Source organism: Odocoileus virginianus, chromosome 23, assembly GCF_023699985.2.
Source record: "Odocoileus virginianus isolate 20LAN1187 ecotype Illinois chromosome 23, Ovbor_1.2, whole genome shotgun sequence".
NCBI classification, from domain to species: domain Eukaryota; kingdom Metazoa; phylum Chordata; class Mammalia; order Artiodactyla; family Cervidae; genus Odocoileus; species Odocoileus virginianus.
Genome location: NC_069696.1, coordinates 12,958,724 through 12,978,580, shown reverse-complemented (window position 1 = coordinate 12,978,580; position 19,857 = coordinate 12,958,724). Strand labels below are relative to the sequence as shown.

The 19,857-nt window shown below is 55.8% G+C and overlaps 1 long non-coding RNA gene across 1 annotated transcript; it reads right to left on the bottom strand.

Moving 5' to 3' along the window:
- Positions 1–14,126: 14,126 nt before the first annotated feature.
- On the bottom strand, positions 14,127–18,609 carry LOC139030577 (uncharacterized). The gene is made up of 2 exons (XR_011482961.1): positions 16,474–18,609; positions 14,127–14,916 (listed from the first exon to the last, which is right to left on the bottom strand). It is a non-coding gene; the product is annotated as an uncharacterized lncRNA (long non-coding RNA).
- Between the last annotated feature and the right edge of the window lie 1,248 nt (positions 18,610–19,857).

Here is a 19,857-nt window from a genome sequence, read left to right as displayed (position 1 = left end):
TAAGCAATCAGACAGTGGACGACGTTAAACTTGAAAATAAGGGTCTAAATAATTTCTACATGATGAACACATATTTTTTAGATGTATTTGAAAATAACCAGAGACGTAGACAAGCATTTTCACGGCTGTGCTTGGCTTCCAACGATGTTCAGAGAGAGGGATTTTCAGCTACCATCAATGTAGTTGCTAACGTTTCAGCCATTCACCCGTTTTTCAGCTCTGTGTTCTAAACAAGCTACAAGATCCTGCTTCCAAAGTCCTTCCCAGACTCAGTGTCTGAGGGGAGGCAGTGGACGCAGGCACAGCCACCTCCTCCTCTCACTCACAACTCTGAAATTGGCAGTCTCACACACACACAGGACGCGGAGATTTCTAGGAGGACCCCAAGGCTCACCGGGAAACTTCTTGCGCTGGGAAAAAACTTCTCAGCGCACACCTGGATCTACAGATTCGGAAAAATTAACCAGCTGTAGCCAAAAGCCAAAACACTCAACCACCCGAACACAGCCTGCGAGAAACACAGAGCTCTTTGACGTGACAAGAAGACTTATAAATAAAATAGCTCCAAGGCAGACAGGCTGAACGAGCCTTTCAAGACAGCCTGTCGGTGCCTCAAACTTGAATATTAGAACATTAAAACGTTGGCAGCATGAAGATAATATCCTGGGATGTGTGCATGGGCGTGAGTGCGTGTGGACTCCCATGTATGTGTGTGTGTCCACGTGTACGTGTGTGTGTAGGGACATAGGTTTCACGGCTCTTACAGCTTGGGGGCTCCCCTGAGGTCCTGCTGGCCAGCGCCGAGCCCCGATGAAGGGCAGGCCCTACCTGTATTCTTTTGGGGATCACTCCTATCACGACACATGTGCAAACACCAAAAGCCAGTGAAAACATAACCTGCTGTAGGCATGAAGGACCAACCTCAGATATAGAAAAACTTTCCCTGCAATTAAAAAAAAAAACTGTGTTTTGTGAATGGGAAACCAAGCTGACCTCATTCGGCGTAGTCAGGACCAAAGCGGCCTGGCCAGCTTTGGGCAGCGTGGCTAGGGTCCCGGGCCGGGGCATGTTCCCTGTCCTATATCTCCGAAGCCGGATAAGCCTGATCCCTCAGGAGAGGCGGTCAGGCTGGGGTTCAGGCCCCAAAAACTACCCAAGCCAGGCTGGGTGAGGCTGCAGACAGACCCGTGGAACCTGGGATGAACGTGCCCGGGCTCTCGGCAAACACACCAGTAGAAGGAGGGTCTACAAACCATCAAGTCCAGTCCTCCAAACTGGGGGCCGTCTTGCTAGCAGGATCGAAGGCCTTGAGGGCACCAGGATGCTCCGTATCTTGTCCAGACACTTCCCCACACTCAGCCCATACCCAGCTCCTATCACTGCACAGGGTTTTTGATACAGTTCGAATCAACAAAAGCACCCCAAGCGTTTAGTCAGTGCCAGATATCACGAAACATTTTCAGAAAGCAACGACTCGCAGTGAAGATTTTTGCTAAGGTAGCAGGGATAGCATCTCGTGTGCGTGTGTAGCAAGCATCTCGTCACTTACACAGCGAGTTCTGAGCCCCGTCCCACGTGATCCTCACAACCCGAGTGGCAGACGGAACAAGGTCTGAATGGTCAAACCCCCTTAAAGATGAGAGAAACTGAGGCCTGAATGGCTGCAACAGTGACTACGGCCCAACGTCACAGAGGCCACGCACATTGCTTTGTTACGTTTGCTTTTTCTTTTTTTTTAACGGAAAACATCACCGCCATCCCTTTGCACTCAGGCTTTATATATATATATAGGTAACAACAGTTCCCAGGAAAAACAGAGCTCCATTGAAATCTGGGTCCCAGAACTGCCTTGAGCTGGCCAGCTTGGGTGATCTCCCGCCCCCCGCAACAGCTCTGGTCATCTGAGGCGTCCACCCTTCCCCGCCAGGTGCATCACCCTCAAAGCTGGGCTGGACCAACTGACCTCCTGGTGTAAAATCACACCCGAGCTGGGCCTGCCAGAGTCCTCGGAACAAAGCCGCCTCGCCTGAGCTGAGGGCCAGAGTGCCCCCTGTCCACCATCCCTTCTGTTGGGGTGCCAACACCCCGCAACCAGGGACTTCCCCTGCCACACAGCCAGGAAAGCTCCCAGCCCCGACCCGAGCCTTCCCTGGGTTCTGGCCCTCTGCAAACTTGGCAGGTCCCGGCCAGTAGTCTCAATGTAAAAGGCCAAACGGGCGACGAGGATGGCCTGGGAGAACCTCAGAGCAAGCATCCCTAATGACAGGCTCCCCGTGGAGAGGCTCCGGGGGCAGTTCTCTCCTGGAGGGGTGGCCAAGGTCCCGTGCCCAGATGCCAGCGGTCTGCAGGGGCACATGCGTTCCCATCAGACGGTTCCTGCTTCTCAGAAACGGGAAAGCACAGGGGATACTGCCGCAGTTGGGGAGGGGCCAGGACAACAAGGAACGGGTACAGAAAGAGGGAACCGGGTTATTTGGGAAATGGGTGGACTGAAGGTGATGCTGGCAGGGCCGGTCGCCATGGTGTTGCCCTCTCCAGCAGAGACCTGCACCACGGGGAGAAACTCCCCACGCGCCTGCCTCCTCCCGGGGCTCCTGGTACACGCTGACCCCACCAGATCACCCTCAAGACAGGACGTCTGCCCCAAAGCCAATTTCCATCTCAGAATATTGCACCCCATAAACGACCAGCTCAGAAACAAACTCAGCATTTGATAATGTCTCCTCGGCAAAGCCAGGTGAACAAAACCCACAGAACACAATGAGGTGCAGGCCAGAGGGTCTGGCTTGGCCAAGAACTTGAAGCCACCGCCCTGCTCATTTTCAAAGGCAAAGTCTTCCAAGACTCCTTTTTTTCGTTTCCTTTTTGCACTTAATTACAAGACAACGGGCTTAAAAAAAAAAAAGACAAAACGTTTAAAAAATTAAAACAAAGGCTACAAGGTGCTAAGTCTCAAAAGCTGCTTGGGATAAAAATTATAACCTTGTCCAGCACAGGAGGAGAAAACAAAGAAGGCAGAGGATAAATGTTCAAGGCTGAGTGAATCGTCACCTGCCTTCAGCACGTCCTGCCTGCCGGAGGGCCTCACCTGGGCCTGCCCCGGGGTCTCTGTGAGGCAGTGATTTGGAGGAAAAGGCAGGGCTGGGAAGGGTGGGGGCCGCATCCCAGAGCAGAAGCGTCGGAAGGTCCCTGTGTCCCCGCCGAGGACTCTGGACTAGGCACCCCAGGAGCACCTCTGCTTTTCCGACGGCAGGACGCCCACAGAAACCGAGGTGCAGAGAAAGGAAAACTTGGCACCCCAGACCCTCCTCCGCACCTCGGCCGGCGGCTCGCGGTCCCTAAGGCGCCTCCAGCCGGGCGCCGGCCTGGACGGGGCGGCGGCCGCCTGGGGTCCGTCGTCGGACCAGCGCATCGGCGACCTGGGCGGGCGGTGGGGCTGTGGCTATTCTCCTCCGGGCGGGTCCGCATGGCCCTGGAGGCTGGGCGGCCTCGTGCGCCTCCTCCAGGCAGGGCCAGGGCCGGGCAGGTGGCTCAATATCTGGGGCCTGGGGTCCGCATTGGGTGGGGAGCTGGGGGGGCGGCCGGGTCCACGTGGCTGGGAGTCTTGGAGTCAGTCTGGGGCGGGTCTGGCAGGCAGGGATCAGGGTCCGAACAGGGATCAGGGTCCGGAGCCCAGTGTCCGAGCGCCCGCCGGGAACGGATGCGCGCCGGGGTCCCCAGGTCCGGGGTCGGAGGGCCTGCCGGAGTCCAGGTCCGAGGCGGGGCCGGGGTCGCGGCGGCGGCACGCGCCCCAATTAGCCGCGGGCGGGCGGCGGGCCGGCCCCATTGAGGGCGAACAAAGGGCGCGACCCCGGGGTCAGGGAGTCGCGGGCCGGCGGCCGCTGCCCGGTGGGCCCGCCTTGTTTACTTTGTCCGAGCAAAGCGGACAATATAGTGACTAAAGCGGATTAGAGGGTCGCGCCCCGGAGGCCGCAGGACCTCCCAGCCGGGCGCCTCCCCGCCGGCCCTTCCCCGGGTCCCCCGCCGCCCGGGCCGCCCCGACCTGCGCACACGGAAGCCGCGGCTCAGCGCGCGGGGGCGGCTGTTCCAGGGGCCCTGGGGCCCGGCTCACCTGCGCCCCGTGGCGGCCCGGGCGGGGGTCACTCTGGGAGCCGCCCCCCTCCACCGGGCCTAGTAAACCAACCTCGGGCAGGGAGTCATTGATTTCCCGACCCTTTCCGACACTGCTGGTCCGGAGAATTCATTTAATTCATTTTACGGGACAGCAAATGGCACTTGCTTGAAGGCTGATGTTTTTAGATGCAAACACGGACAGCGTTTTTCAGGTCACACCATCCTGCAGCATTAGGGTTAAAAGAGAAAATGCCCGCCTCTTGTCTGGACACTGCCCGGCAGCAGGTGACTTAAGGCTGCAGAATAATATACATTTTAAAAATAATATGTTGAGGTAGAGAAGTCCTGGGAAGTCCAAGCTGGGGGCGGGGGGGGATTATGTTTTCTTTCTTTCTTGTAAGAGAAAGCACATGAGCATATAAATAAACCCTAAGATTTCCACCCAAAGACCACAGTGTGTCATCTGGCATGCTGAATTCAAGATCTATGTTCTCCAGATAGGAACTTGCAGGATCTTTTTAATTGCCCTTAAAAAACAAGCAGTAGGAGCAGAAAGCACAAACTCAAAATCAAGCAATCTAACCATTGTGGGGTGGGGGGTAGGTTATTGGACCAAACATCCAAGAAAAATAAGAACGCCTTTCCCCCACTTCTTGATGCTGTTGTCTATGGGGACAAAAATACTTCTTAAATTCAAACAAAATCCTAGTTGACATTTTTATGCCTTAGCCGTTCAAGTATATATGTTTGACTAGGAGACTCATGTAGGGTTTGATTAATAAGCTATCAACAAACAAATCTTTTATAAGAGAACGAATACTATTTACTGACTATACATATTTGTTGACCTAACGAATATTTCTGCTACATGCCATCTATCCACAACTACTGAAGGAAAATATGCCATTTTTCTAGATTTCTACTCACAAGACTTTAAAAATGATTTTTCCTTGCTTATAAAAATACCACATGTTTAAAGAAGGCATAGCCTAATCTAAAGCATAAGTAATTTAAAAGTAAAATATGAAGATAGACATTTTAGAGATAATTTAATAAGAAATATAAATAATCCAAGTCTAAAATACAGAGAAAAAGGAAAATTCACCTATATGCCATTATCTAGAAAATAATATTCAATTGCATTTCCTTCCCAACAGTGAACAGATGCACAATATTAATACATAATTTACATACATATTTACTGTTTGGGAAATACTGGCTCCCATACGTCCCTACGCGCTGACAAACTCTTTTCTCAACAGTATTTTAACAGTGACATGATTAATATTCCATTATACTGTTACGTGATAATTCACCCCAGAACTCCCTATTATTATTACAAACTTCAGTTCTTGCTAGTATTTCTGTACCGTAACTAACACTATAACCAATGACCTTGCCTGTGAAGTTTGTCTGAGACGTGGGTTGTTAACAAATCTCTTAATGATCCATCGTTAATCTGACGTTGAAGCCACAGCGTTATCTGAGGGGGTCAAGACAGAGCTTCGTAGACTTCACGGTAGCAGCAATGAACTTACAAATTCTAGAATTCACTTCAGATCACAGTTACTGCAGATAGTGATATGGAAATTCGTTTGTTTCCCCCTCCAGAGGCCTGGTAACTGTGGGACTTTTGCCTCACGGGTTTGTGGGACCAGCCGAGGCACATGCCCGATTGTGACACAGCGTTTGGGAACCGTGCCCCTGCATGAAAGCTCTGGCCTCTGTGTGCCTACCGAGTCACTTGGCACCAACCACCATCCACTTGGTGAGTTTAAGTCAGGACCAGAGAGCTGAACACCTTGGAAACATTATCTCGACAGCTCTGTCAAAATCTCGCACGTCTGAGGAGTGCTTTGGCCCGAGGGGCTTTCTCTGGGAGAAGTCAGACCTCAGGCCTGCTTTTCAGCACCGCCTGCGTGGGGTGCCTGCTGTCCTCCCACGACCCGGCCCTGATCAGCTTGGAGGAGGCCCGGCCGTGCGGCTGGCCATCGCCATGGTGGGCACCACCGTGGGCACGGCGGGAGGCTGTGTTTTCCGCCACTTGCCCCTTGTCCCCGAGGCCCTGGGAGAGGCTGAGCTCTGCCCTGGGGCCTCGCTGGCGGCCTGGCCTTATGCTGACACGGCTCCCAGGAGGGCAGGGGAAGGGGCCCCAGGACCACAGAGCTGAGGTCTTCTCCCCAAACACCAGGACCTGCGTGAAGGTGGCGGCCTGGAGCTGGGCGCTGCCACTGGAAAACAGAAACACAAAGAGGCCAGATGGCCCCAGCCCAAAAGTGCCATGGAGTCATCAGGAAGTAGATGCTACGACAAGGCAGAGAAGACAGGCTCGAAGGAAATCTGTGGACATGGGATCAGAGCTTTCGTGGGTGCTGAACGATTTCTCCCTGTCATGCCTTTTCCTGCATCTTCCAAACTTTCTACAGTGAGCGTATATTGCTTTCATAATAGAAAGGGATCCTATTACTGATAAAACTATTATAAGTCCAATAGAATTCATCTTAAGGCTAAGATAAATGATTATTATTGCTCAGGGGTTGAACATAAACAATAAGAACCATATATTATTGCCAGGAAAGTTTTTAAGATGATAACGCTGGGTCACATGTCTCTAGCACTTTACCCTTTAGAGAAACGCTTTCAAATAGAAAATGAAACTGGGTAGCCTTGCTATGCAAATTTTGGCCGCCGTGTGAATAATTCTTGCAACAACCCTTGACAGTGAGCAGGGAAGGACACTTTCTTCCTCCTCTTCAATTTGGGACACTCAGGGGTGGAGGAGCTAAGAGCCACAAGATTTGAATGAAGGCTCTGAGTCGCCGCCCCCACCCCACTGTCCGTCTGGCAGCTTCCGGACCTCCATCTTAGCACCTTCCTGCAGGGGAGATATTTTTCCCAAGGATCCAGTGTGTTTCCCGTTTTTTCCATTATTCTTCCTCATTACTGGAGGTGGTGCCTATGGCCGGGGTGGAACTGCAATGAATGAAGATTGTGTAGGGTTTGCTCAAAAACAATGGTATTTGCACAGGATCCAATTATCTCAAGAGGTGTGTTGCAGCGAAGTGGCCTGGCAGAGGTGTGACAGCGTCTCAGAAAGGCAGGGGTTCTCTTATTTTCATATGACACTATAGGTGAACGCCGCACTCCTCCTGGGAAGGAAAAACACGCCGTGGCCCCTCTGGGGCTCGAGTTCACCCCGAAGAACTCTCTCTGCCTGCGTGAGAACACGCCTTTTCCTATTGTACTTTGTCAAAGTGGGCCATTTCCAGCCCCTAGATAACAACGGATGGGAACAAATCCACGAATCAAATACGTTTGATCTTTGGTGTCTTTCTTTCAAAGGGAGTTAAAAGGCAAACCAGCATGCTGTTTTCTACTCTAAAAGGCAATTTCTAAATTTGGATTTTGAAAAAAAAAATTGTACTCCAGCTTGAAAAGCCAGTGGCCCTCAGAATGCAAGTAAGCTATACCACTCTGTGTGAAAATCATCTCAACTGGTTTAAAATACATCAGAATGAAAGGGTGTGAGCTGACCATAAGTCTCCCATCACATATGATCTGAAAGCAGAAGTGGGATGCACATAGACAGTATGCTCCGTCCCGAGAGCCGGCTGGGCCCAGAGGCAACGTTCAGTGAATTTTAAGAGAGAGTCACCAACATCGCAGGGGCCAAACAGGTCCAAGCTTGTGATATTCCAAAGCCATCCTCAATTTTTAGATAATGTTTAAGTGTGATACAATAAATAATTACAAAATGTCACCCACAGGTAAGGTGAATACATTGGAGACATCTATCTCCTCCAAGAAAAAACGTCTGGCTCTTGGCTTTTTAAGCTGTCAGGAAATGGGCACATTTTCACAGGACCTTTTCTTTTACTTCCCCTTGTTACCCAGGGCACAGCAAATCATCTCTGCCTTCTAAAATAAAAACACATGCCACTTTAATTTTACAAAGAGAAGCCAGCATGCAGAATCTCTGCACAGATCATTTTTAAATTAAAGAGAGGCGGGGGAGGCTGTTAACTGTGTTTTATACCTTTTGTGGCAGGGGTGGGGGCAGTTACCTTCTCCACGTGTTAATAATTTAACTGTCAAATCACAACAAATAGCTAATTCCATTTCTGAGATGCCAGGATTGCAACCTACAAGGGGAGATTTTAATTGTAACTGCTAAATAGCAAATGCTGACAGAAGTCCTGTTTCCAATCCCTAGACAAGGCTGGGACATGACTAATTTATTTTATCTTATCCATCTATCTGTGCGCAGGATTAAAATATTTATATCAGTCTGTTCACTTTAAAACATGCAGTGCAGGCACCAGCTTCAGGGCCACTCCTTAATTTTTCACAGTTTTGGCTTTTCATTGTTTCCAGAAACGCACATTCCCTGCGTGGCGAATATTCTCAAATGCTGATGGGACCTTTAAGTCACACAGACCCAGTCCCACAGCCACACAAATGCCCCTGGCCACGCTGACAGCGACAGAGCTGCCCTGACGCCTCTGTCCCCGGTGATGCCAATGAAATCACGCAGGCCTGAGCCCGACTTCGAGAGGAAAGCTTGCCTCTGGCCGGGGTGGCGGATGGAAACCAGAGCCTGGGAACGCTGTCCCGCCCAGGTGGCCAGGTAGGCGGCGGGCAGCAGGGGGTTAAGCGGCGAGTGGGGAAGGGTGCAAACAAAAGGCCACGGGCAGGGGAGACCGGGCGGCAGGGCCCAGCCCGGACAGGCGCAGACACAGGGAGCTCTGTCTGCCTGCCCGCGGCCCGGCACTGTGACTAACCGCCCCCCTATTGTGCCCTGAAGCCAGCCCTTTGTACCACCCCCCTGGCGTCTGGGAGCGCGGCCGAGGAACCGTCCTCGTCCTGGAAACTCGCAGCCTCGACACCCGTTCTTTCAGCTCTCGGGGCTGCTGGGGGCATGACTAGCCAGGGCAGCGTCCTTTCCCCTGGTCAAGAAGGGGTAGCAGCAAAAAAAAAAAAAAGCAGAAAAACCAGTCTCCCCAACTCTGGGGGAGGGGAGCCCTAGGGACCGCTAAGCTTGCCCTGCCTGATGCCACGGCCCTTCCTGACACACGGCCACGGAACCTTTGAACTGCAGAGAGTCCCTCGGAACGGAGACGTACGTGCAAAATACACTCTGGATTTCAAAGACTTAATACAAAGCCGGGGGTGGGGGGTCAGGGAAGGGAAAATATGTCATTAATAATTTCGTATTAATTACACATTGAAATGCATTATTTCGGATGCATATTAAAGTTGTATTAGTAAAGTGAATTCCACCTGTCCGTTTTTACTTCTGTAAAGATGGGGAACATGTTACATTACAGATGCGGCTGCCTTGGCAGCAGTGTCTCTACCAGACAGAGCTATGCCAGGCTGTGGGCTCCGGGGCCTGGGAATGGGCCTTGCCCGCAACCCGCTTCCTCCTGGGCACACAGTGGGGACACCATTGTCCCTCCCCGCCCAGTGGCCCAGAACCCAGGCCCTCATGGCCTCACCTGACCTGCCTGTGTTCACCGCCTCGAGGACGGGGTCTTGCACACTCAGGTGTCTGGGACTCCTTTGTAAAGCATGTATGTGCAGGAACACGCACACACATGCTCGAGGGCCCCGACTCTCCACTGCAGGCCATGTCAGCCATGCCGGCTGGAGTTCGGAGAGACCCCGGTTCACAGGGCACCCAAAGGCCCCCCTGCAGCTGGACATCTGACCCTTTGCTCTGGGACGGACCGGCCTCGCCCAAGGCCCCCATCACGACTTTCCTGGGCTCAAGCACTTTTGCTTTCATGGCTCCTTCCTCCGCAAATATTAAAAATTATATTTTATGACTGCATTGGTGTCAAGAAGAATATAACCCATGCTGAATTCATCATTATGTGTTCATTATTGCTATAGTTATTTTTTTTTCTTCTGATTAAAATTAAAACATATTTCTGAACCCTGGGCACTGTGCTTGCCTGGACCGTCAGTCGGAGCACCCCTGGCACTCACTGAACAGCATCCTCACCCACAGAGGTGCGCTGCCCTCTCTTTCTGCATTTGGGACTTCCCTGCCACCCCTCCAGTGACCAGATCACCCTCCTCATTCTAGAATTCCTTCCTTAAGTCCTGCCCTGGATGAATGGCTTGTGAAGGCCCCACTAGACACCAAAAACCTTTCTACATTATTTTTAAAACACAAATGTTGATCATGAGCAAGGCCCAGGATCGCAGCATGACTAAAGGCCCCAAGTCGGCGAGAACCAAGCCCCCCATCCCCCACCCAGCTCAGTGCTGGGGTCCCTGACCGGGTGCCTTGAGTGCCACATTCCCCGCCAGGAGATGAGCCCACCAAATATGGGATGGCGACCCAAGGGGTGACTGTTAGGGTGTGCAGCGGGCCACCACCGGCCAGCTCTGGGCACCCACGCCCTCCAGTCCTCACACCCCTGTGTGGGGCCCAGCCTCTGGAGCCAGGGTGAGGAGGCCGGGCTTCTCAGCCCCTCTCGGAAGGAGGCATCTGAAGCTCTCGCCACCCACCCCTCCTCTGGTGCCACCGCGCAGGGCCTGGGCCACCCTGCGGGGGAAGACAGTGCAGGAGATGGTTAAAATTCTGCATCCTTTTTGCATCCGCCTCCAGAGGAAGCGCTGCTTTTTTTTTTTCCTCTCTCTCTCTCTCTCTCAAGCAGGAGGAGAAAAAAAAAAAAGCTGAGAGCAGCAATTTGCAGGCCTTGGGATGTTTTTCTCCTTGACAGCCCTGGGCCCCGCCTCGCTGGGCCTTCCTCCGGCCAGAGCAGCCACAGCATGGATGCAACGGCTGGCCAGCCCCATGCACGCGCGGCCTCCCTGTGGAGCCGGGCTGGCAGGGAGGGTGGGAGGGAGGCAGCGATGCCTGGCACTGCCCGGCTTTGTGGCCGCGTCCTCTGCCCGCCTCCCCTCTGCCCACCCCAGGCCTGCTCCCGGCTGGCCACACCGCCCGCGGCCTGCTGCTGAGCCACCCTGTGCCCACCCGGGGGTCCCTCACCTTCTGGGCCCCGGCCTCCGGGCCTCGGGTCCTGCTGGCGCCCAGGGTGCCCGGCCACGTCCTCACTGCCGCCGCCACTCACCCCACCCGGCTGCCCGCGCTCAGCGGCGAGCCTGGCACGGCGCCAAGCTGCCTGGGAGCCCGGCCCGGGCTGGGGAACTTTCCTGTGAGGGTGTGTGTGCGGGGAGGGGCGGGGGTGCGCTGGTGCCAGGGGACAGAGAGGCCCAGATGCCCGCCGGCCGCCCCCCCACCCCCGGCCCCCTGTCTCCCGAGTCCCATAAAGGCACAGACAACACGGGCGGTTTAGTCAAAACAGTCATGTGCAGGAGCCGGCAAACAAACAAAAGCCCTTATTTATTTATTTAGTTCACACACTCAGATGAGGAGACGCCTTTTGTGCACGTAATTTCACACACACCAGAAAGGGGGCGATGCCTCCATGCTCCCCGCAGCCCAGGGCCTGCCCGGACAGCCTGCCTGGCCGGAGGAATAATCGCCTTGCCCGGCCTGGGCATTTCCATATTTAAATTGGGCAGCAGTGTATGATTAATTAAGAAGGAAAAAAGGCAAAAGGGGAAGAAAAGCAGTGGGGGTGGGGAGCCGGACGTTCTGGGCGGCACGACGTGCCAAGGTGCCCGCAGCGGCTTAACTCCTCCCATGCCAGGCCAGGCCCGGCGCGGAGGCAGCTGCGGCAGGCGGCGGCAGGGAGGGGTCCCGGCCCTGGGGGGGCACGCCCTCGGCTGCCCTCAAGCCACCCCAGCTTCAAAGGCGGCCTGCGGAACATCCTCTTCCTCATTTTCTCCTCCTGAGCGGCTTGGCTCCGTGCCAGTGTCAGGGAGGGCCGTCCCAAAGCCCCCAGCAGGGCACCCGCCTGTGAAGAGCTCTGGGACCACTTGTCCTTTGCCCTCGGCACCCTGACCCTCCCTACCAACACGCAGGCTGCAGTGAGGCCCTGCCCACCATGAACCCCCCCACCCAGATCCCTCCACAATCACATGAGCCCCCTGCCCAGGGCTGCCCCAAGGCCGTTCTGTCCCCTACAGCAGTGGTCTGTTCTGAGAATGGGGCGGGAAGCCTCACCACTCTTCTGGAAAGAATCAAGAACTATGTCTGAGAGCTGAGCAAGACCACATTCCTGGAAGCAGGTGGTGGGACCCTGGGAACCCAAGTTTAAGGTCCAGCCATCACCAAGGTTCAGCCCTGCCCCTGGCCAGCTATACGGTCTTTGGCAAGTTATCTGGCCTGTCTGGGCTTCTGTTTGCCCATCTGTAAAATGGGGATGATAGCAGTGCCCACTGTGCCTTACCCACAGGGCTGAGGAAGAGAAAGGGGAGCTCCCAAATTGACACAGAAGCTGCCAGAGTCCCCAGACCCTCTGCCCTTGAGGTGGACAGAGCCTGGAGTCGGAGTGGCCTTGGGCAGGAAGCTCCTCAGCCCAGGGATAAATCCAGAACAGTCTGAATCCACTCTGCAAGTGATGAAGTTAAAGGTCCGGAGCTGGGAGAGCAGCTGGATTATCCAGGTGGGGACGAGCTGACGACAGGACTCCTTCCCAGATACAATCAGAGAAAGCAACACACCACTCTCTCTGAAGATTAAGGAAGGGGCCACGAGCCAAGGAATGTGGGCACCTCCAGAAGCTGGAAGAGGCCAGGAAACAGATTCTCCTCCAGAGCCTCTAGAAGAAGGCAGTCCTGCCCCCACCTGATTTGAGGCCCGTGAGACACTGCAGACTTCCAGCCTCCATAACTTCTGACCACTTGAGCCATCAGATTGGTGGACTTTGTCACAGCAGCACCAGGAACCTGACACCCCACCCTGCCCCCAGTAAGCCCAGATGCCTCCGAAGGAGACCCTGGGGATGCGGCCCAGTCGCCGCATACACGGAGCTCCACGGCGCCGGGCAGCGCTGGGCTGGGGTCAGCAGATCTCACCCCTGCGCTCAGGAGCCTGCGGGCGGGTGGCCAGTCGCACTGAGGGCCGTCCTCGCCCGAGGGGCTGTAACCTCCCCTGCCGTCTCCCCTCCTCCTCCTCCCCACCTCCTCCTCAGCCTGGTTACCACTCACTGTGCATCGCCCACGCGTGGGCACCTCGCTAAACCTTGTCTCATCCCGTCCCCAGCCTGAGAGCCTCGGGGTTCTAGGCAGCCTGGACCCCCAGATCCTCCTGGAAGTCTGCTGGGGAGAGGGACCGCTTCCTGCTTCGTAATCACGAACGTGGCCTTCTCAGCACAGGACAGGCAGGAGGGCCCCGGGCCAGTGCCCCGGCCTTGTCTGTAAAGGGGGGCTGGTTACGGTCCATTACGGAGCAGCCGTGGACGCAGCAGCCAGGGCTGTGTGTGCTCACCACTGGCCGGTCAGGTCAACTCTGACGAGGGCTGAGTTTCCCTCTAAGAGTCAAGAGGCCCAGCAGGCCCTCCCCCCAGTGCTGTTGCCGTGCAGGTGCTGGGGGCTGAGCCCCTGGCCAAGGTGGGATTGCAGACAACCTCCAAAGGCTTCTGGAACCTGAAAGTTTCTCCTAACAGCCTTCGATTCCTTAGGAAATAAGCCCTAACATGCACACAGACATTCCCCAAACAACGCGAAAAACCAGAAATAACTGGGAATAACAGAAGTGTCCAATAATGAGGGGTTAGTTAAAGAGTTCTGGGGCTTCCCCAGGGGATCAATGGCAAAGAATCCCTCTGCCAATGCAGAAGACACAGGAGACTCGGGTTCAATCCCTGGGTCGAGACCATCCCCTGGAGGAGGAAATGGCAACCCACTCCAGTATTCGTGCCTGGGAAATCCCATGGACAGAGGAGCCTGGCGGGCTACAGTCCATGCGGTCACAAACGGACACAACTGAGTGACTGAGCCCATGAGGACATTCATCAGTGGAATATTAAACAGTCATTAAAAACCAACCTGCAGAAAAGTATCTTCTGATTTGGGGAACCAGTTGTGATAAAATATTTAGTGAAACAAGCAGAAGACAAAATGATACATATAATCAGATGCTAAGATGCTCATTCTGCTTAAAATTATGTTTTATAGAAGCTAGATGAAGTGCTCCCACTGGCTATTTCTGAGGGTTGTTTCACAGGTGATTGAAGACTTCCTTTCTTCTTTTATGAGGATTCAAAATGTTCTAAAATTAGCATGTAACATCGGTGATGGAAAAAAAAAAAATCACTGCAGAAGAGTCATGCTCCTGCAGGAGAGCCACGGGCAGGCCCTCCCCGGCCCTCGGCACGCGGCAGGGACACGTGCAGGGAGCCGGGCCAGCTTGGGGGGTGCGGCCTGCGGCCTCTGCCACACAGGGCCCCACGCTCGGCACGGCCCTGCATTCCGAAGGCCCCGCACTCGCCTAACACTCTGCCGTCACCTTCCTGAAAATCTCAATACTTCTGAATTTTAATTTTGCACTGGGTTCGGCACTGATGTTGGGCTTCCCTGGTGGCTCAGGAAGTAAGGAATCTGCCTGCAGTGCAGGAGGCCCAGGTTCAACGCCAGGGTCAGGAAGATCCTCTGGAGAAGAGAATGGCTACCCGCTCCAGGATTCTTGCCTGGAGAATCCCATGGATAGAGGAGCCTGGCGGGCTACAGTCCACAGGGTGGCGAAGAGTCGGACACGGCCGAGCGACTAACACTTTCACTTTCGCTGCACCGATGTAGCCAGTCCCAGCGAGGAGCCCGGGGCCTCCAGAACCTGGCCCTTGCTTTCCAGTTTCCTGCATGCAGCGGCCCACTTTCTGTCCTCGGTTTGTCTTATTTCATACTGCGTGACCCCTTCTCTCCCGCTTCTCCTTGCTGCACATACTATTGGCAAAAATAGGAAACAGGGCTCTGTTTTGCAAAAACATGCATCGATCATGTGCAGTGCTTTCCCTGGAGACTGAAAATCAGCACCTGGCCACATTTTTAGGACCTACTTTCCAGGTGTGTGTTTTCCCCAGGAAAACCAAATGCCTCAGACCCAGAACCACTGCTGCAGTCCTGCCTCCCTCTGGTCCTACCAGTGAAGGCTCCTAAGAGCCTTCTAGGAGGCTTCCTCTGACAGCTTCTACAGAAACACTGCTAGAGAGGTAGTGAGCTGCTCATCCCTGGGGGCATTCAACAAAGACGGCACAGCCAGCAGCAGGAGCATGGCAGGAAACAACCTTCTCTGGACAGCAAGTTAGCTGACAGAGGCTCATCCTCGTGTTATAACTGCACAGGGCACCCTGCAGCTTCTCAAGGCAGGGCCCATATCAGACTCACCGCTCGACCCCCTGTATTCAGCACAGGGCTATAAACACGAGTGAGTGGCTCAGTGATGGTTTCTTTAGGGGTAAGAAAAGAAACACAAAAACTGCGGAGAGGCAAGCCATTGAGAGCTGATACGAGATCTGAAAAGCTGCCCCAGAAGTAGGTGCCGTGTTAGAGAAGCAGGAAGCCACAGTCCACCTCAAATAACAGCAGCTAGATTTCCCGGGTGCCTCCGGGTGCTCGAGCCACACTGAGCAGGCACACAGCAGTCACAACTCTCCCCCAGGACTCCACTGAATCAGAACTGCTATTGAGCCCATTTTATGAGTGAGGAAGTTGAGGCTCAGAGAGGTGAGATTCCTGGCCCAGGGTCATCCAGACATCACAAGACAAGGTCTGAGTGCAGGCCTGCCTCACAGAAGAGGTGACCCTTCGTTGCAACAATAAGCCCAGGCTTTCTTAAACAGCAGCAGCAGCGGCTTAATTGCCTGGGATGTAAGGAAGTTCAAGTTCAGGTTCACTTTCTGCATCCTGCCTCTCCTTCCCCACTTGCAGAGCATCAGGGCCCCAGCTCGAGTGGACAGGCAGGTTGCCCAGAGGATCTGGGGCCAGGGTAAATTGGGTACTTCGGTTTAGGAAGATTTTAACTTCAGAACAGCTCAATTAAGCAGATCAGATCTTAAAGAGACAAACCAGCTTCAGCCACCTGAATGACTCAGTATATGGAGGTGATTCCTTTGAGATAAGGCACAAACTCCCCCCTCCCTGCACCCCAGATCTACAGGGCTTCCTTATTATAGCTTGGGCTGGGGCTGGGGTCTTGAAGAAACCTGCCCCCCACCCACTTTAACACCAAACAGCTCACGGAGACACAGGGGTTGCACCTCAGGGAGCCACGGCTGGCTTCACCCCAGGGATGCATTTCCTCTGTCCTGCATTTGGGGTTTTCAAAATCTGGGCATCCTGTGCACAAATCTAGATTTCCTTCCCCTGAAAAGCCAGAAGCTCTGGAACCCTAGGCTTTTACCCACTGGACAGCAAGTGGCCAGAGTCGTCGCAAGGCCTCCTCTTAGGGCAGGTCTGTGCTCTCTGTTCCCACCGTCCCCCAAACTCTGCACTGCACCCCACCTGATCCCTGAAGACGGTCCACTCGAGGCCCCTGCTGGAACGTCCAGGGTGCTGAGGGTGGTGACCTGTCCAGACCCCCGTGGGCCCAGGCCTTTTCCATTCGTGGCCTTCTGTGGCGAGGACACTGGGGTCCAGGTGTCCTGGGGATGGAGGTGACCTGAGCCACGGCCTCTGGAAGGTTGGGAACTGGTCCATGGGCAAGAGCAGGCCCAGTCAGGCCTTCCCTGCTGGGGTTTGGGGGACCTGGCCTGGGACAGGGGGAAACGGGGGGTAATCAACCTCAGAGCCTCAGAGCCCAGGGCACTCCTCTGGGGGTCTAGGATGCTTTGCCACCACCCACCCCCTGGGTGCCCCCCCAGGGATCAGGCCACTCACAGGAGGCCTTGTCTCAGGCAAACGTTGGAGGAAAGTGCAGAGAAAGTGGCCGGAGGGGGCCTAGGCCTGTGGGCAGAGGCCAGTGGGGACACACTGCTCCCAGCCCTGCTTCCCGGGACAAGGCCCCCCAGGGCCCAGGCCGCCCCCGCCCCTCAGGCCCTGACCACGCGGCGAGGCTGTGTCCCCCAAACCTCCACCGCACTTGGCACTACGCTGCCTTGGCACAACAGCCCCCGAGGCAGAGCACAGGGCGGCAGCTGGTGGCGGCTGGGGGTCCACTCCGGAGGATCACCCCGGGGGGGGCCACAGGGAGGCGGCTCAGGCAGGAGGCGAGGATCAGAAGCGCCCCCAGGACCTCCTGGCAGGGCAGTGGCCGGGGTCAACAGGGCGGGGGTCCAGGGCTGCCTCCCCCTGGCTGCCGGGGTCTCTCACCCCACAGGCCCTGATCCGCTTGCAGCCCCGGGCTGGCCCGGGCCTGGCGGGGTGCTTAACACCTGAAGCTGAAGCAGCACGGCGCCCCCTCCTTGCACTCCTGCCAGCGCGGGTGGGGGGCGAGCAAGACCAGAGGGCAGAGAAAACCAGAGCGAGCTTCTGTCCCCTTTAAGAGCCCTGATGGCCGCCGCCCAGACCCAGCGGCCGAGGTTGGGGGGGGACGAAAATGTCGGGAAAGATTCCCTTCCGAACTTCCCGAGTCTTTGTTCGCAAGGCCGGGGCGGGCGGCTTCGCTGGGCGGAGGGCCGCGGGCTCGGCCGTGCGCTCCATGGCGGCCACGGTCACGGCGGCGCCCCCCGCGCCCGCGCCCGCCCGCCGGGCGCCCCCTCCCGGCCCGATCCCCGGCCCCGAACCCCGGCCCACGGACCCCGGCGGCCCCGGGGGGGCGCCGAGGGCGAAGGCGGCAGAGCCGGGCGCCGCTTACCAGGTCATCCCCGGGTGCCCCGCGGTCACCGCCGGAGTCAAGTTCACGTCCGGCCTGCGCACGGTCCGAGGTCCGGGCGCGGCCGGGCCGAGCGAAGCCGCGAGAGGCCGCCGGCCCCGGGGCACGCTGCACCCGGCCCCGCGGCGCCGCTGTCACCCCGGTCCCGCGACCCCAACTTTGCGCACAGTCGCGGAGCTGGAAGTTTCCGGGCTTCGCGGGGCGCTGGGCTGGGTTTCAGCAGCGTCGTCTGAGCTTGGCAACAAAGAGGGAGCGCAGGCCTGGAGAGGGGAGGAAAGAAAGAAATACGACGGGGAGACGCCTGGCTACTTAGAAATCTCCAGGACCTGAAATTCCACCCAGAAGCTGTTTTAGGCTGTTTTTTTCTTAAGTGGTAAACAACCACCCCCAGCTCAGGGCGGGGCTGTTTCCAGGGCCCCTGGTGCCACAGCTGAGGCACCTTCCTTGGGCACCTGCCTGTTTTATAACCCATGCCAGTGCATCTTGGGCAAACTTTTGACCGGGGGTGGGGGGTGGGGATTGAGGTGGGCCCCAGATTTTCCCGGAAGGTGGTTGACCCCAAGGCAGCAGCAGCCGGCCTGGGCTCCGAGGGGCTCCCTCTTGTCTGTCTTGTCCCCCCAGCACACTGGCTTGGTCAGCTGCTGCAAGCAGCTCCCCATGTGTTTCTGTCTGAGAGCAGGAGGACAGCTGGGACCCCGATGTCCAGAAGAGGACCTGGGCTCCAGACAGGGTCCGGGGTCCGGGCCACCTGCTCGCCAGGGGCGCGGTGAGGGTGGGACCCAGTCTTTGCCCTCTGGGTAGCTGTCCTGTGCGAGGTGGGAGGGTCACAGGCTGGCCCTCACCTGGAAGCTCAGGCCTCCTCTTCTCAGGAGCTCCCTGTCTACTGGCACCCTGTCTCTGCCCTTTGGGCTCTGCTTGGCAGGGTCCTGGGGACGTGTCTGGGGCTAGAGGAGGCAGCTGTGTGAGCCCTGGAACAGGAGCATCCGTTGTCACTCGGCCTTGGCATTCTCGTGCCTGTTTGTCAGTTTGTCAGTCTTTCCCGGCAAGACATGTTCATGGAGAAAACAGTCCCCGACCCACTATTCCAGAGCTCTGTGAGAGGCTGGGAAAATGGGGTGGGTTGTTCGTTTAAAGAAAAATGGGTAAGGGGGCTTTGGAGACAGATTGGGGTTGGAGGGTGAGGGGTATGTTGTCTGTTGTCCCAGGAAAGTGGGTGTTCCCTCCAAGTGTCAGAGAACTTCTCGCCGCAGTGGGTATTTGCCCCCCTCCCCAACCAGTGACTTCTCAAATGTGACCCTTTGCGGAGTCAGTCCTGGATGTCCACAAGCAGGTCACGGAAGAGGCTGCACATGGGGCCACGTGGTGGGTGCCGCCCACTCATCTGGGAACTTCAGAACTTGACCTGGACACAGAGGTGGTGGAGGCGGGCGAGTCAGCCTGGGGCTGCCCAGGGCAGCGTGTGGAGCAGGTGTTCAGAGCCTCGGGCGTTTGTCAGCTTACGGACCTAGGCTGCCGGTTCACCCCCTGCAGTACCTGCAGTTTGCCTCATCTAGAAAAGAACCCACCCACCAATGAAGCCCAGGAGCCTTCTCCAGAAGCAGCGTTTTCACAGAACCAAGCGTTTCTCCCTAAGATCCAGTTGGTCAGCCCCACACTCCAGCAACATGCTGAAGATCCCCCCCATTCAGTGCTGAGGTGCATCCTGCAGGAGGCATTTCTTGTTGACACGAGAGCCCCTCGCTCGGAGGCCAGGTCCTTCTGGGGGTGGGGACAAGCTGCCTGCTCTCTCCCGGGCATCCTCACTGGGGCTCCACTCCTGAGCTGCAATCACTGCATCTCCAAGACCGAAAAATGCACCCAGGACTGCATGGCTTCCTGAAGCTTGAGCCCGCCCATTTGCTTTCAAATATGTGGTCACTGGTGGTCAGCTTGCTCCCAAAGGGGAGGTCACCTTAGCTCTGCCAAAAACTGCCAAGACCTTGTTTATGGGTACGTAGCCTGCACAGTTATGCTCTCTGCTCTGCTGTCCCTGTCTTAAATTTATTTTTAATCAATTTTTAAAAATTTCAGTATAG